Here is a 15,777-nt window from a genome sequence, read left to right as displayed (position 1 = left end):
TTTGGTGTCATCCAGATCACTGAGGTGAGGAGTGAGGCTGAACTCTGTAGCTCAGGTGTCAGCGCATCATTTGCTTCATGAAGGTGCCTCTGAGGTGTCTGTTGCCTCGGGGACACCCAGGGCCAGCGAACAGTAGCTACCTCAACAAACACAACCACAGCTCTGACCTCACAGTAACACAGCAACCAAGGCTAAACTGCAAACTAAGCACGGCATATATTTGCAGGGTAACCACTTGGCATTTGAAGAAGAAATGACCTTGTGCAGCAGGTCATCACCATATGATTCTAGTGACTCACACCCAGGAACCCAGACTGACTAAGTGATTGCACCTGTGGAGCATGTAGTTAAGCCTTTGCAGTGTCCATGGCATTGCAACAATGCGGTGCATTGTAAAAAAAATAGCCTACCGCGCTACACTGGATGCAGTGATTGATTTGAAAATGCTCCACATTTGAGCCAACGAGTAACCATAAAGTAAGCCCTCTGTGGCTGACTGATGACTGCTGCATGATTTATTGTATTGATGTTGTGTTGCCCTTGAGAGAGAAACATTATTATGTGAGAGTGCAGTAACTCAAAATCCATAGAATGCAACATTTGGCAGGAATGAATGTATTCACACAGATTGCTGCGGAGCCGTGTAGCTTGCTTTACAGAGATCTATTTAGGCAGGTCGTTCAGGAGTCATTCTTGAAAAGCACTGTTGGCTCAGGCCAGTATTAGATTTCACCAAAAGAGTCAGATGCCTGTCTACATTTGAGCAAACATATCTCTAAATTTAATCTGCAGCGTTTGCATGAGTAACGAAGTTAAATATATAGACTGTAGATGAATGAATTGGTTAATAAAAAGGAAACTGACAATGGTTTTGATACTAATCAATGAATCAGGTAATGAGCTGGGGGGGTCTTGGAAATCATGATGAGCATTTTTCACTCTCTCCTGATTCAACAATTAATTAAAAAATAATTTCACAAGAAATAATTAGATGAACTGATACTGGGGCTGATCAGTGGCTGCTGTAAATATGCAGCACATACAGTGTGGGCTCTGTCATCAGCACTGAGTGGATGCCTTGTAGCAGATGTCACTCCAGCATGACACCAACGCATATTGATTTCTAAGTTCATTCATGGGATGAGTATTGGTATTAAAAACCTTGTGAACACCACAGTGTGAATCTGTATGGTAGCAGTGGTATCAATAGTGATCGCGTATGAATTAGTGGGTGAAAGAGAGGGGCACTTAATAATGGCTTGTTGAGCGTACTGTTACTGTATTGCCATAGCCTCATGACACTGATCAAATTTAAAGAGGGAGTGAAAAATGACGGTGTCACATCTCTTATGAACAGGAGTCAGCGATTGTTTTCGGCGTGGCAATGAACTGGTCCTCTGCGAACAGGGGGGGCAGGGGTGGGCTGTGTATTTTTAGCCTGGTTTAATGATGCAGAGGCTGAGTGGTGCAGCTCAGCGCTTGCTAAAGTGCCTCAATTCCCAGTGCCCGCTCGAACAGGGACCCCAGCAGCCTGTAAGAATAATGCCAGGGGATACACATGCACTTGACCCTGTCTCATCCTCTAGGAGGAGTGTCCTTGTGACAAAGTGGCATGGAAAGGGAGAGACGACAGCAAGGCAGCCAATTCAGCTCTGCCGGCCTCTACTCATTAGGTGGGGAAGACGAATGTGCTGCCCTACCCTCCCCCCTGCCTCACCATAATCAGCTTTAATTACACCTTCACCCAAACTTTCTCTGCTTCCACAGCTCCATTCACTGTCACACAGCACTCTGGGTGTGTGGATTTGAAAAAGTCAAAGTAGGACTGCTGTTCTAGCAACAGACATATATGATCTCTATCGTATTTCACGGCAGCAGCAGTCTCAGCAGCACTGTGAATAATAATGACGATGATGCTGTCAGGTCTGTAACGGTGCCGCTGACCGAGGCTTCCAGTGTGCACAACTCTACAGCTGTTATAATGATCCCCTGACCCCCATCTGTGACTGGCTTAAAGGTCAATCCCAACAACGGAAAACATAAAACTGGAGGAATAGGAGCTGAAAAACAAGAAAGCATATTTGCTAAAAAAAAAAAAAAAGAAAACGAAATTGACAATGTGTTGGAAAATATGCTTACATAAAATGTTTTGATAAGCCAAAAAAATCCAATCAGGCTGCAGGTATTTTCCACATGCCGAGCCTGAAAAGAGCTCATAATAGGATGAAGCCCTTGGGAGAAGTCAATCACAGGCCAGACACTCTGCAATTGGTGTTATCTTGGAAAGAAACAAAATGCATGTCAGAACACAAGGCTTCACTCACTCTCTGCCTCTTCAGCGCTTCACTCAGACAGCAGATGGTGGTAATTAGTGAATCAGATTCACAAAATAGAAACATACTGTACACATCCCAGTATTATCTCACACCTGCCTGTTACTAGTTTTTGTTTTACCTTTATCTTATTTGTGTCCACCTTCATCATTATTATCTTGATTTGTGAGGAAGGAGACTCAAGTGGGATGTAATGACACTTAGAGCACGTTGAATAGCTGGGTACTTATAGCTACATAGAGATTCTCAATACAAGAATGAGCTCATTTTCCTCCCCTACAGATCAGCATACAAGCCCTATAATAGCCCTTATTACTTGCACTGTGAGTGCAGAACAATAGTCCTTACTTAGATACGCCCCACTGTCTTTTCTTCTAACGTTGTTCTTTCCTATTACAGCCTCTTGGCAAATATGATTTGCTGACGCTATTCATCAAAGGTATAGCAGGGACCTCAGTGGCTTAAACACACGTGTAGGAGGTTCCATTTTCATCAACAAGTAGCAAATACCCTGAAAGTGCATGTTAATACAGGCCAAAGGCACATCATTTTCACTGCTAAATTGTGGCACATGACCTCCTGTTCAAGAGCTGACCTGAATAATGAACAGCGTCAACGTGTCCCCGCTGTCAGGTGAAAGAAAGAAGCGGTGCGTACGGTACTACAGGATAATACGAGAATATGATTCACTGGAAGGACGGAACTGTTCTCAATGCAAAAATGCGAATTGGAATGACTGATTATACAAGATCAATACGACTGAGGCTTGTACCTGTAATGATGACAGCATGGACTGAAAAGCCTCTGGTCTTAATATATGGGGCCTGTCAAAATCCTCACGGCTCGTGGTTCCTCAGCTGGCTCACACGATCAATCACTGTTGACTATTTGAGCATTGGACAAGACTCACATTTACCATCAGAGAAGTGAGGGACAGACATTCATTTCCAGAAATATACTGATTATGTGTGATGATCAAATCAAGGTTTAAATTGCAATATGATCAATACCGGTTGATATGGAGATGCTGATACAATAACATCTTTATAAGATTTAACTTATTACAACTATACCTGCATGTATGCAGAGCTGAAAAAAGCCAAAGGATCATTAGAGTGTTGTCATGTATGAGAACACAGACCCGGTCATGCTGCCATCATTAATGTCGTTTGCAACAACATGACAAGTCCGAATGTCTGCTGTGAAAAAAAGAAGTGAACAAACATCCACGAGTTGGCTCTCACAGGATCTTTTCAGTCTTAGAATTAACTGTAGCATAAGTATTTAACGCAGTCTGTTAAATGGCTGAATTGTTCTGCTTTAAATGCATGCCAGGGTTTGATGTCAGTTGTTTTGAAGGTCTCTTTATGAACTCCCCCTCATTTGAAATGCCAAGGATGACCTTTCACTGAATGTTTCAGCTCTAAGAGGAGATCATTTCCTCGTGTATTCTTTATTTCAGCAGATGAGTTGATGCACTTAAGCTGTTATTCTTTTTTCTCTCCCGGCTCAGAGAAGTACTGTAATTTTCCATATCTGTCATCTGTGCAAATAAACCAAAATCACTTCCAAATATAATCTCATGGAAAAGATATAAAAAGGAGATGGAAACAGAAAATAACTCAAAGTTGACGTGCCGCTATGTTTACCTATGTAGCAATGGGGAACTAAAATAAAACCCTGCTGATGAGTTCCATGAATGACAAGCAGGAATATTGAAAATGATAGCTGACCTAATAAAACAACAGCATATCTTAACACTACCGATGTTGTCAGACATGTATGCGCTGCAAACAAAACAGTAGTCTTCACTCGAACAGCACATCTACAGCTCAATTACAGAAACAGTCAGCCCTAACTAATTCATGAGACGACAAGTTCAACATCAAGTTCAACCACTTGAGATGAAAGAGAATGATTTCAGCATGCTTTGCTTGTGTTGAGCCTGATACAAGCATGTGGTTTAAATTCCAACATAATGAAGCCATGTAGGTCTTCAGAGGGACTGTTTCTACCATCACATTGTCAAATTCATGAATGTGAAGGTTCCAAATTAAAGCTCACTCTTCGACAGCATGGTGTGTAAATGATCCTTGGCCATGGATCACTTGTTCTGCCTTCTGTTCTTATTTCTCAAGCTGTAAATATGAACAACTCGCTCATTGTTTCCATTACCATGCCCAATAGCAGAAAGGTAATAATTCCCTTGTTTCCAGATTTCCAAACCTATGTGGGTTTACGTCAGGCTGTCACTGACATTAGCCCCATTACTCCTGGGCATAGAGTCTCAGACTGCACCCAACGTCGCTCGAACCTTTTCAGCCCTCTTCCTTGATCCCACTTTGCAGATTGCATGTTACAGGAAGCCTCACATAATATCCTCTATCCTGTTGTTAACCCGGGTGTCCCTTCCCCCTCCTCCACATACAGAGGCAGGCTCCTGAAATCAGACTAATTGTGTTGTTTTCTACGTTTTAAACTTTAAAATGAAAAATGGGGACCTGGTATTTCATCGTGCAGGAGAGAGAGTGGTTGGTTAAGCCGTGAAGAGGGGAAGGTTGTGTGTGTGTGTGTGTGTGTGTGTGTGTGTGTGTGTGTAGGGAGGGGGTCTTTCTGGAATGGGAGGCAGGGATATTTTCCAATTACTCGTCCCCTTCTCGCTCCCATCTCACAGGGCAGGGGAGGCAAAGTCAAGCTCGTTTATTAGTATTAGGGGCTTGTTCCCCCCCGTCCCAGGCAGCCCCCCCCTCCCTCTCTCCCCTGCAGCAATCGTGCAATGCACACAATATCACCCTAATAGAATTTGTAAGCCTCCAAATGAAGTGGATTGTAAAAGACAAAATGAGAATTTATTTTTATTTTTTTATTTTTTTGAGGTGGGGGTTTCTGGGGGGGAGCAATGGATGAGCGGGGGCGGTGAAGTGACAGGAAAAGGAGAGAGTAGGAGGTGAATACACTATGACTCCATTTGATTCTCATTTCTCTCCCACTGCAACGAGTTGCCGGCTTGCATTATTGGAGATGAGTCGTTTCACAGTCATTAATTTAGTGGCCCACCTACTGGAGCAGTCCATTATGGAAGGAGCCAGCGTCATCGGAGCGAAACCTCAGGGGTGACTGTGCTTTTACAACATGTGTTTCATTAGGTGCCCATAAACACACCATGTAATATAAATATGGAAACTGTTAGCAGTGATAAAAAACAATGGTCTTTGCAACAACAGTGGTCCCACAAATATCACAGACTAGCAGAGAGCCCCCGGGGATAAAACTTGTAATGCTCATGTTTTCTATTTCCATAACGGAGAGGCATTGTTACCGAGGATTTAGACAGATTATGAGGATCAGAAGGATGATCTCTTTGCAATATACTCTTCTTCTGAGGCTTTTATTTGGTGCCAGAATGATACAGCATGTCATCAAAAGGACACCAAATGTCAAAACAGAAACGTAAGTAGAACCACTATGAAAAGATGCCAGTCAGACCAGTGTGGTGGTTGGTACAATGTTCTGATCAGCATCCACCCTCACACACTTACACATCCTTCACAGCGGATAAACTAATGAAGGCTCAAAACAAAAAGTGAATAACTAAACAGCCAAGGACTACAAATTGGAGTAATCTTCAGTACATTTCCAATAATTCGTTAAGATTAACTAAGAGTAAAGGATGAAAAGAGGATCTGAAATAGTCAAAAGTAATGGGCAAATGGTTGTATGATAGTTTTATGAAAATATGTTTTAACAATCAAATGTAATTAATAGTGTTAAATAACATCCAGCTTATAGTCCATTCCAGAGAGCCTGTTTGAACGGTGCAGATGTAGGGCTGTCTGACGGGTGTATGTGACAGAGCTGTGGTGATACGTCTGGGAACCAACACACTCAGTGGACACGCGTCAGAGGGCAAACCTGTTTTCACATGCCATCTTGCAAAGGGTCACAGGATCAAAAGTGGAGCACATTAAAGTGGGAGCCGTATTCCTGTTTTGACTCTCTGTGGCTATCTGACATCATGAGCAGAGTCCTGTCGAATCCAAATGGTGTAAAAGGCAAAATAATGCCAAAGCATTTTTCCAGTCTTAAATTCTGTGGGGTGCCTTTGCCAATTCCTTCATTTCTTTTAATTTTAAGTGATCAAAATGAATCAAGTAAAAGTAAATGATTTGTCTTCACCGTCACACGCAATTAAAAGAGGATTATTGAGGGTGATAGTTTGGTTCCAGTAAAACCTATATTACACGCCAAGCCATTTCTCACCACTCGGATTCCCATGAGTCTGTGCAGAATGTGTGCTGCTGGTGAACAACGAGAAGCTCCATCTGTACTGGCTCAGTCTGTCTCAGCCCCGATCTCTTCCATATGCCAGCTGCTGAAAATATCTCTGTCTCGACAGAGCTGGTCTGCTGTGTGCTGCACTTTAGATGAGCAACTCTCAAGGCACACTTTCTTTTTTTTATTGAGATTAATGACAACTCTGAAGTATTTACAACTTAAGCTCCTTCCTGATGCTGCCGGATGCCAGTGGCTGTCAGCCGGAGGGATACAGTGCAATTTGTGGTTGTCTGCAGAACAAATTGATTCGAATCGAAAGTTTAAAATGTCGTTTGGCTAATATGGAGCGACTGACCTCTATTCAACACAAATTATATTTGCATTGTGTGGGATGGAGGTCAGATGAGGCTAAATGGTTCAAGCCGGCATTTGGAGTACAGTTTGATTGGGAGCTGTCATTTTCCAGACACTGTAGGCTCAATTTCTTATTAAAATTAAGAATTACTAATCATCACCTGACAAAGCAAAACAGTAAAGGAGGAAAACAAATCAAGAAATCGACTGCATGACTGTGGATTGGGGAAATATTTGTAAAAACCTGCACACACACAGCTCCACACAGCTTCCTGAACATTTGTTCAAACTGGTCTAGACTGTTGCATTGGCAAAGGATTTCTGCAAAAATTGCTAAAGACATCATGAAACATAAATCCTGTTAAATCCTTCATGAGAGTGGAAGCGCACTAGTGGAGCAGAGAAATACTGTTGCACCCAAAGCATGCTGTATAGGAGAGACAAAGAGCAGTCATGAACAGCTGACGCTCAAGCAGTAACAAATACACATCAATCACTGGAGTGCCACTTAATTATCAGATCAGAAGGATGATCGAGTTATCCTGACTTAAACCTACATAAAGGAGGAGCTGTAATTTCACTGGTAATGCTTATATCGAATCAGTCAAATCAACTCATGTGAGCAGATGACAAAACCTGGCAAGGAACCACTAGTTTTCATCCATCAAGGCAGAAAGGAGCTGTTTATTCTGAAGGTGAGACGCCTCAGAGTTACGCTGCAAGGGAGTCAAGTTTCTTTGACCTTGCAGTCGGTGTGAGTGAGCGAGTGCACGGTTCACAGGTTGTGTTCCTGCTGCTTTGGTGAACACTGCGACGCTCCAAAAGCCTCTCTGCACTGAACCTAGTGTGGAATTCTCAAATCAGATGAAAAATGACTCCGGTAGCTGTGGCGTCATCTGCTCACATGCAGCACACCACTGTAGATAAAACGACAGTCTCCTGCTCAAGGGTCTGGAGTATTTATTTAAATTTTTTTTACAGTAAGTGGTTCACTAATGATAATGGCCTCAGCCTGAGAGAACAAGATGCAGGGTAGTGACACCTACTCAAGGAAAACAAGAACACACAATCAGTTAAATCTGTTAAAGCAAGTAAGAGATACAGACTTTTATTTTCTGTTTCTTTTGATGATACATTATTAACAGTTGTGTGTAAAAGGGCGACATCTCAAGGGCATGAACGCTTATCTGACAGCATCTGTTTACATGCCGACTGCCACCGGCTGAAGATGAAACTCATGCTGTACCAGAAATGAATTATTTAGAATCCAGGTTTTGGTGGACCCCTCCTTATCAGAGGAAGAGAGTTTTCAACTCCTCTCATAAGAGTGGTCAGATTTGCATGACTGATTCTACTATCAAGAGATCACTAATTAGTTATCTATTATCGTGAGCTACACTTTATTCATGAGATGATGAATAAATTAGCTCATCTAGTCAACACATTGCAGAAGCCTTCAGCTCAAGCACAATATGTGACAAGGAGGCAGAGAGCAGCTTCTGCCTGCGGTAGACCGTAGGTCATTGACCCCTGGTCTCTCCTTTATCTGACATTGTCTGCCACCACCTCGGCTTCAGGCCAGTAAACTCCGCTAAGGAGGACTGTGCTCCAAGACACTGCAACAGCAAAACACAACAATAACTTACAGCTAGTTGTAATATTAGGGAAACAATTTCATTATCACCAGATAAAGATACAATAAAGATATGATCTAAATAAAACAAGTGTCTTACATCTCTTGATAATGTATTTCTAAATTGATTACATTTGATACAGTATGTGTTTGTGCCTGTGTGAAGCCTCTTTCTACAGTGTGAGCAATAGTTCATAATATATTCAGACTGTACGTAGCACAGAGATCCACATGAAATCATTTTTCATTTGAATCACAGTGATTCTAAAGAATTCTGTTAACATTTAGCACAAGGTCTGGCTTTTTGGATGTGCACTGGAAAAATGTGAATAATATGTTACAAGGCCAATTAAGGTCTATTAAGCAGTTTTGATTCCTTAAAAACATACCGAGGGTTGCCATGGTGATCTGCCTCAGATCTTATGTAAAGAATACAGTACATGTCTTTTTGCTCTTCATCTCTGAGATTACAGGTTGTGATCAGATGCAGCTTGTACCTATATGCAGGCCTCTCACAGGATACTCCTGCAGGCTCTGAAGGACCCATATGGCATAATGAATACATCGAGGAGGGTGGGAGTATTGACTGCCGGTCTACCGTACCTTGACACCTACATTAGAAGAGTATTTGACAGGAACGCTGGAAACAGCACTGGACTCTAAATGGCAGGCTACAAAACAAATTGAGCGCTCATGACAGATGGAAAGCGAAGCGGTCCAATCTGGCAAATAGACGAGAAATACTGCAGGTTGTCTTTTGCCTGGCAGATTCAAGATGCCGTTCAGGTTTTAAGTTGTGCAGATCTGAGCCCTGAGGAGGATGAATAACCCTGTGTGACTTTATCAATAAGCCATCTATCATTAACTGTAGCGGTTTCAGACTTCTTGAGGAATGATATTGAGGATTATTAGATTCCATCAAATCTCTTGCCTACAGTTCCAAATCCAGCTCTCTTGCCTTTGTGGCTGGACTGAATATCATTTGGGGAAATTGTATTATGCCCTGCAGCCTGAGAGGCTGTTCTGTATCCATTAGATATCCTGTAACACCATGTAAAAGTCATTTGAACTGTGTGAAATCTCGGAGGGTATGTCCACCCATATGTACAATAGGGAGGGCGAATCATTTGAGCTCAGCATTGAACAATGGATCTCAGGAGGAGTTTCCAAGACAAAGCTGGCGCTGGTTGCTTAGCATATTAATGAGAACCATGCTTAAATACTGTGAGCATACCATTAGTCACACACATTATAATTCTCCCAACCACATTTATCGGAGCCAATGGAAATCTATATCCCGCTGTTCTTTTAATTGCTCTAGCTGAAGAGGTTCCTCCAACTCACTTGTAAGGTCAGCATCACAGCTGGTGGAGAGAGTTTAAGTGGCTTGAGTGAATCACATTTCTGAGCCAAGCAGTCAGAAAAGTGGATGATTTTATCGTTCATACCAAGAGGTCTATCATTTAAAACAACATATAAAGAATTATAGATGCAGTAAGTTAGCAAAACGTTTGGCTCGATGGTGGGCATGTGCAGACAGAGAAAGAATTCAGCAGTGCAGCCACAGCATCCTGAAGCCATGAAACCACCAACACTACTGAGACACTACCTGTTTGATGATTGCCCATTACACACAGAGGTTGGTGTTGTCACCAAAATGTCTGTGTAGTCTATTGTCTGCTGGAAAAAATATATGTAAGCAAATAATGTCATTAGTCCACACCCCTTCAGAGAGACCTTCAAAAATCATTGAGAGTGTCGTGAGGGTGAGGGCATAGTACCTAAGAATTACTGGTTTGTAAGTAAGCTGTGGGCTCCTTTTACTTTGAGTGGCAATATTGTGGACTCCAGCACCCTGGAGTTTGAAATAACTTTGAGGTTAAAGTGCTGGCGTTTAGCTGTGAGGGTGTATGGCAGTGTTCTATATTTACACAACTTCTACACAGTCTATTGGACGTGGAAGTGAATGTCCTCAAATTAAAGTTATATCAGCAAAAAGCATTCATAATTAGCATTGAAATTCAATTAATGTATCATTCTAAAATGAATTTGGATGAAATTTAATCAATTCCCCGTGAGTGTCTCTTCAACATTCAGATAGCGTGCTCCTACTTGTTGCTGTAGTTGACATAGCAACAGTCTTCATAATAGCTAATCATCATAGCTTTAGGTAATAACAAAAAAAAATTCCAGTTGAACAGGCAATAGCTTTTAAAACTTTTATGGAAGTGTCTTTTACTTTAAGTGAAGCTTTTACTCAGTCTGAACAATGCGACCACCTGCGTGTATCCACTTACCCCAGCACATGTATGCGTCATGCTCCCGTGTATTTCTTCCTCCTAGGTTATGACTTCAGTCCCGTGTGATTGCGGTGGCTGCGACGGGGCCACGAGGCCCGGTGTAAAGCCATACATCATGCCACTTCAGCTGAGAGGGGGGTTGTCAGGATGGCGTGTGTGAAAGAATTTCTGTCTGATGTATCTGGAAGAGAAGAAAAAAAACAAACCAGCGAGTGAAGAATAAGAACAAAGAGCCTGAGGAAATTAGTAATAGAAGGGTTGGGGATGGAGCGAAAGAATGATCAACAAGGGAAAAGCTCAGTGTTGGATTAAGATCAGAAGAAGATTACAGTGTGATTACAGAGACAACAAGCATTACTATTAGCAGAGCCCCGACAAGGCAGGGCAATTGCCTGAGTAATCACAGGATCTACAATTTTAATGTAAAAGCTTAAGAAAGCACTGATCAGTGAGATAAAAGAAGGGTGCTAGCTGCTAGACAAGTGTAATGAACTCTTTTCACTCCCTATCACCTTGAGTGCTTACTGTAGCTTGAAATCATTTCACATAAGGCACTGGTGCAGCCTGAATAACAGGCTCAGGTTCCTCTATGTGCATTTCTCCCTCTTTTTGTCCATACTGACAAAAAAGCAGAGGTGAGATTTTGTGTTTCCGTTCTCATTCTCAGCCCGTCCTCTCTGAGATGACAAGATGTCAGTCATGTTTTATTCAGTTTCATCCACGTCCTTGAGCAGAGCAGGAGCCGGTGCAGACAGAAACACAAGCAAGACGGCTTCATTTCAAGAGAGAAAAAGGGACAAGATGAAAGCTAGGTAGTTTTGGCTGGTGCTCATTCTTTTAGTCCTTGAGCAATGATGCACTGGCATGGTTTAAATAAGACATTCGTACGGACCTTCAAGTGATGAGTTGCACTGCCAGTCTGGATGAAATGAGAATTAAAACCTTTTTATCTGTCAAACACTATGCAAAAAAAGAAAGACACTATGACAAAAAACCGTCACGTTCTCCTGCGCTGAAATGTTTTGATGGTGATTGTAATCCTCACGGAGGATTTTAACAGAGGAAGAAATGTGAGGACAGAAATAAAAATGACAGGAGTTAACTGAAGTAAGTCTGTAAGAACAAAAAACAGTTAGAACGGGGTAATCCAGTTAAAAGTTTGGCTTTTGTACCTTGTTTGTATGCACTGTGTGTGTGTGTGTGTGTGTCAGTGTGAGGATGCAGGGAGAGTAAGAGAATTGTAGGCTATCATAAGCAAGCGGCTGTCAAATTATCCCTTCACTGCAATTACACTGCCATGCATTTCACCACTTGTCTGTTAAGCAACAGCCCGCTGTCTCCTGTCAAACCTTTGCCCACCCCCCTCGTGCTTGACAGCGTCTCAGCTACAGTCCAATGAGCCAGGTGTGTGTGTGTGTACAATGTGTGTATGTTAACTACGCAACCCTGCAAATGTAATGGGCTATGTCACGGAGAGAGAGCGGGAGGGAGGGAGGGAGAGAGAGGTGGAGGGAGTGACAGAGGAGGAAACAAAGCAGCAGGACGGAGGCCAGGTTTCTCGGCGTAACGAGGCCCGTGCATATTGTTGGTAGATGTTGCATCACTTTGGAGCAGAAAAAGAAGAATAGCAGCTTTAGAGCTGCCAACGCCAGAGCTTTGTTTGCAAATTGAAGACTTATAAAAATGTATTCTGTAAAGCACAATGGGGGAATTTCAACACAACACGCAAGTAAAAACAGATTTTGAACATCTCTTTATGGCTCTTCACAGGGAACCATTTATTTGTCACTTCAGTGCATTCAGTGCATCCAGTGCATTCAGTGCATCCAGTGCATCCAGTGCATCCAGTGCAGTCAGTGCAGTCAGTGCATCCAGTGCATCCAGTGCAGTCAGTGCAGTCAGTGCATGCTATTTTGGCAGTCAAACACTGATGTCACAAGTTTCATACACACGTCTGACTGCAACACATCTGAGCAGTAATAGGGACGAACATCCCTGCCAAGATAACCATGTGGCAAATAGTGGCTGTCTTTTTTTGCTGAGCTCATACTCTGATTCATGTCAACAACCTGCTGGGAACTGAATGAAATGGTGGCTGTTGCCCTTTTCTATTCGGTGTAGCGACCTCTGCTTTGATAGGGTGAAGCTGACAACCTCTTTTGCTCGTCATCAAGGAAAAACTGAAGACGACGTTGACCCTGGAGACTGTAACTGCTGAGAGAATGAAAGACAAACTAGAGATAAATGTCAGCGATCAAAGAAGATGTAAACTAGATAAAAGATGAGATTAGCATACAGCTGAGCAACACACACACACACACACAATAACTCATTACATTGTGTTATCTTGAGGCGTTCTATCAAGCTTCCTGCACAGCAGCAAACCACAGGAAAATGTCATTCTGTAAAAGCACTCTTCAGCACAGCGTGGTTAAAGGAGATGGGAGTGAAGTACAGTAAAAAAAACAGAAGAACTGAGGGAGTTTTCCATAGATCTATTTCACATAGATCTATTTTCCATAGATGTAATGTATGTGATCTATTATCAGTTTGAACCTAAATATCTATTTACCGTATCTATACTCATAGTGTCAGTGTTCATCCTACTATCAATACATACTATTGATTTAGCATGAGCTATTTATGTATTAGCACACTTCCCAGCATGCATCACATCTGAGCTGAAACCGAGCCTCACAGGGAGCAGTGCTGGGCTGTGAGGAGACTTTGCCACTGTGGTCACAGTCAGGTCACCTGAGGCTGGAGGGCACAAAAAGACATTTTCCCCATTCGGTGTAAAACCATGAATACATTTCACAATTACATTTTCACACTCACAGTTGGAGGTATTCATCCCAATAAAAGTTTAGTTTCAAACAGCCATCAGTAAATTATTTTCACACAGCAGGGAGAAATCAGTCTGGACTGTCATCTGCAAGTGATGCACCCAAAACTGCAGATTTCTAAAGGACCTTCTTGGAGTGATCTTGGAGTCCAGTTCTTTTAATGCATTCATGTTTGTTCTTTCTCTTTTGAAAGTGTTTAACTTTTCAGCAACTTGCTGGTAAATGTTTTTAGCCTTTATTACAAGTAGAGAGATGAGGAAATTAGAGCAACACAGGCGTCGAGTGAAGCCACAGGGACAGCCTGATTTCTGTTTAAACCTCTACACAAACCCTTCTCTCCTCTTGTCTGACTAAAATGACATGATGCTGTGTGTCTCTTCAACAAACATCTTTTCTATGTTAACAAGACTGTGAATTAACAGCTACATGAGCTGCATCCAGGCACAGCAGTGCTTTAAGCCAAATGGTAAAAATGCTCTCAATCACAATGCTAAAATGCTAATGTTTAGCAGGTAATGTTTAGCTGGTTACAGTTAGGGCTTATGGGAAGGCCTGGTACAAACATACCAGACATTTTGACCAGATGATGGTGCTAGATGAAAGATCAGAGGGTCACCAAAGTCATTAGGATTCATCCTCTGGGCACCACAAATGTCTGCACTGAATGTCGTCGTAATTGGTCCAGTAACTGTAGAGCTCTTTCATTCGGACTCATTCATCTGACGGATGGACAGACACTGCCATCCCTACAGCTTAACTGTCAAATAAAACACACTGCTGGCCATGCTGATTAGCACACACAGATTCACATCCTCCAAATTTAACTTTCCAAAGCATGTACACACGAGCTATGAGGAACACAGATCCCACCAGGAATCTCTGCTCTCAATGAACAAGTATGAATTATGTTATCAAAGTCATTCTAAAGTAAAAAGCATGATGTTGATTCATCAAGAAAAAAAACAAAACAAAACTGCAATATGGAGAAATTAATTATTACATCGTAAATAATGACAACAGAAAAGAGTCGGCTGTTATTCATCTTGAGCCATGACAGTACAAATGCTGCTAAACTGTCTAATCCCTTGTTGTGATCACAATCTAACAGACTTTCTTTTATGTCATTTTTCACACATCTAAATGATTGTTCTTTTCTGCTTGCATGCAGAAAGATCCCAGTCTTTCAATCTCAAAGTGCCAAGTAAACCCAGAACGCTTCGATATCCCCTTGATGGCGTGACTGACAGCATTAACACTTTGGAACATGATCATCCCACCCTTGAGTGCAATCAATGCACATCTCATGTAAGCATGTCGATCTAGTGTTTCCAGACTGATGCGTCTGTAAGTGCCTGTGCATCTGTGTGGATCAGCGGAGCTGCAGCGCATGAATAGCTTTGCATACATTTACTGTTTTGAGGTAGTAGTCCTGCATTCCATGTCTTACTCTTTTTTTCTCCTCTCACTCTTTGCAGGCATTTGTCAAAAAAGCACACAAATTCAGGATACCAAAAAATGAAAGCCCACTGGAATGATTTCCAAGGTACAATGGAACCTGCACCAAGATATAATCTAACTTGATCTTATCGGAGGTTTTTGTTGAGAGCAAAATGTTGCAGAGTAACATCTTAATCTTGTTTTTGACTTGTGAACCAGTCGTTCACTCCCAATGTTGGAGCGTTTTGCTTTTGGCTGTCCGTATAGCTTTCTCACAGGTTGCGTCTCCAAGCAGACAGGTCATAGATCTACTGCACAGAGGAGCATATACAAAGAAAGCAACATTATCTGTGCGATATATAGCTCATATGATGCAATACGCCTGAAACAAGCAGACAGAGCAACCTAATGGTGCAACAATGTGTGGGAACACAGCCCCATAAGGTCTGCAGTGTCAGTGTTTTTTACATTTTCTGCAGTTACATGGTTGTTCTTTGAGATATATTGTAGCTTTCTTGGTACATATAACTATTATATCCTATTGCCATTGAATGACTTCTCCAAAGCACTGTACAAGACACTTGAGCAGGATGCCTGAG

This window comes from Pempheris klunzingeri, chromosome 14, assembly GCF_042242105.1.
Source record: "Pempheris klunzingeri isolate RE-2024b chromosome 14, fPemKlu1.hap1, whole genome shotgun sequence".
NCBI lineage: Eukaryota > Metazoa > Chordata > Actinopteri > Acropomatiformes > Pempheridae > Pempheris > Pempheris klunzingeri.
Note: the sequence above shows the minus strand (reverse complement) of the source record.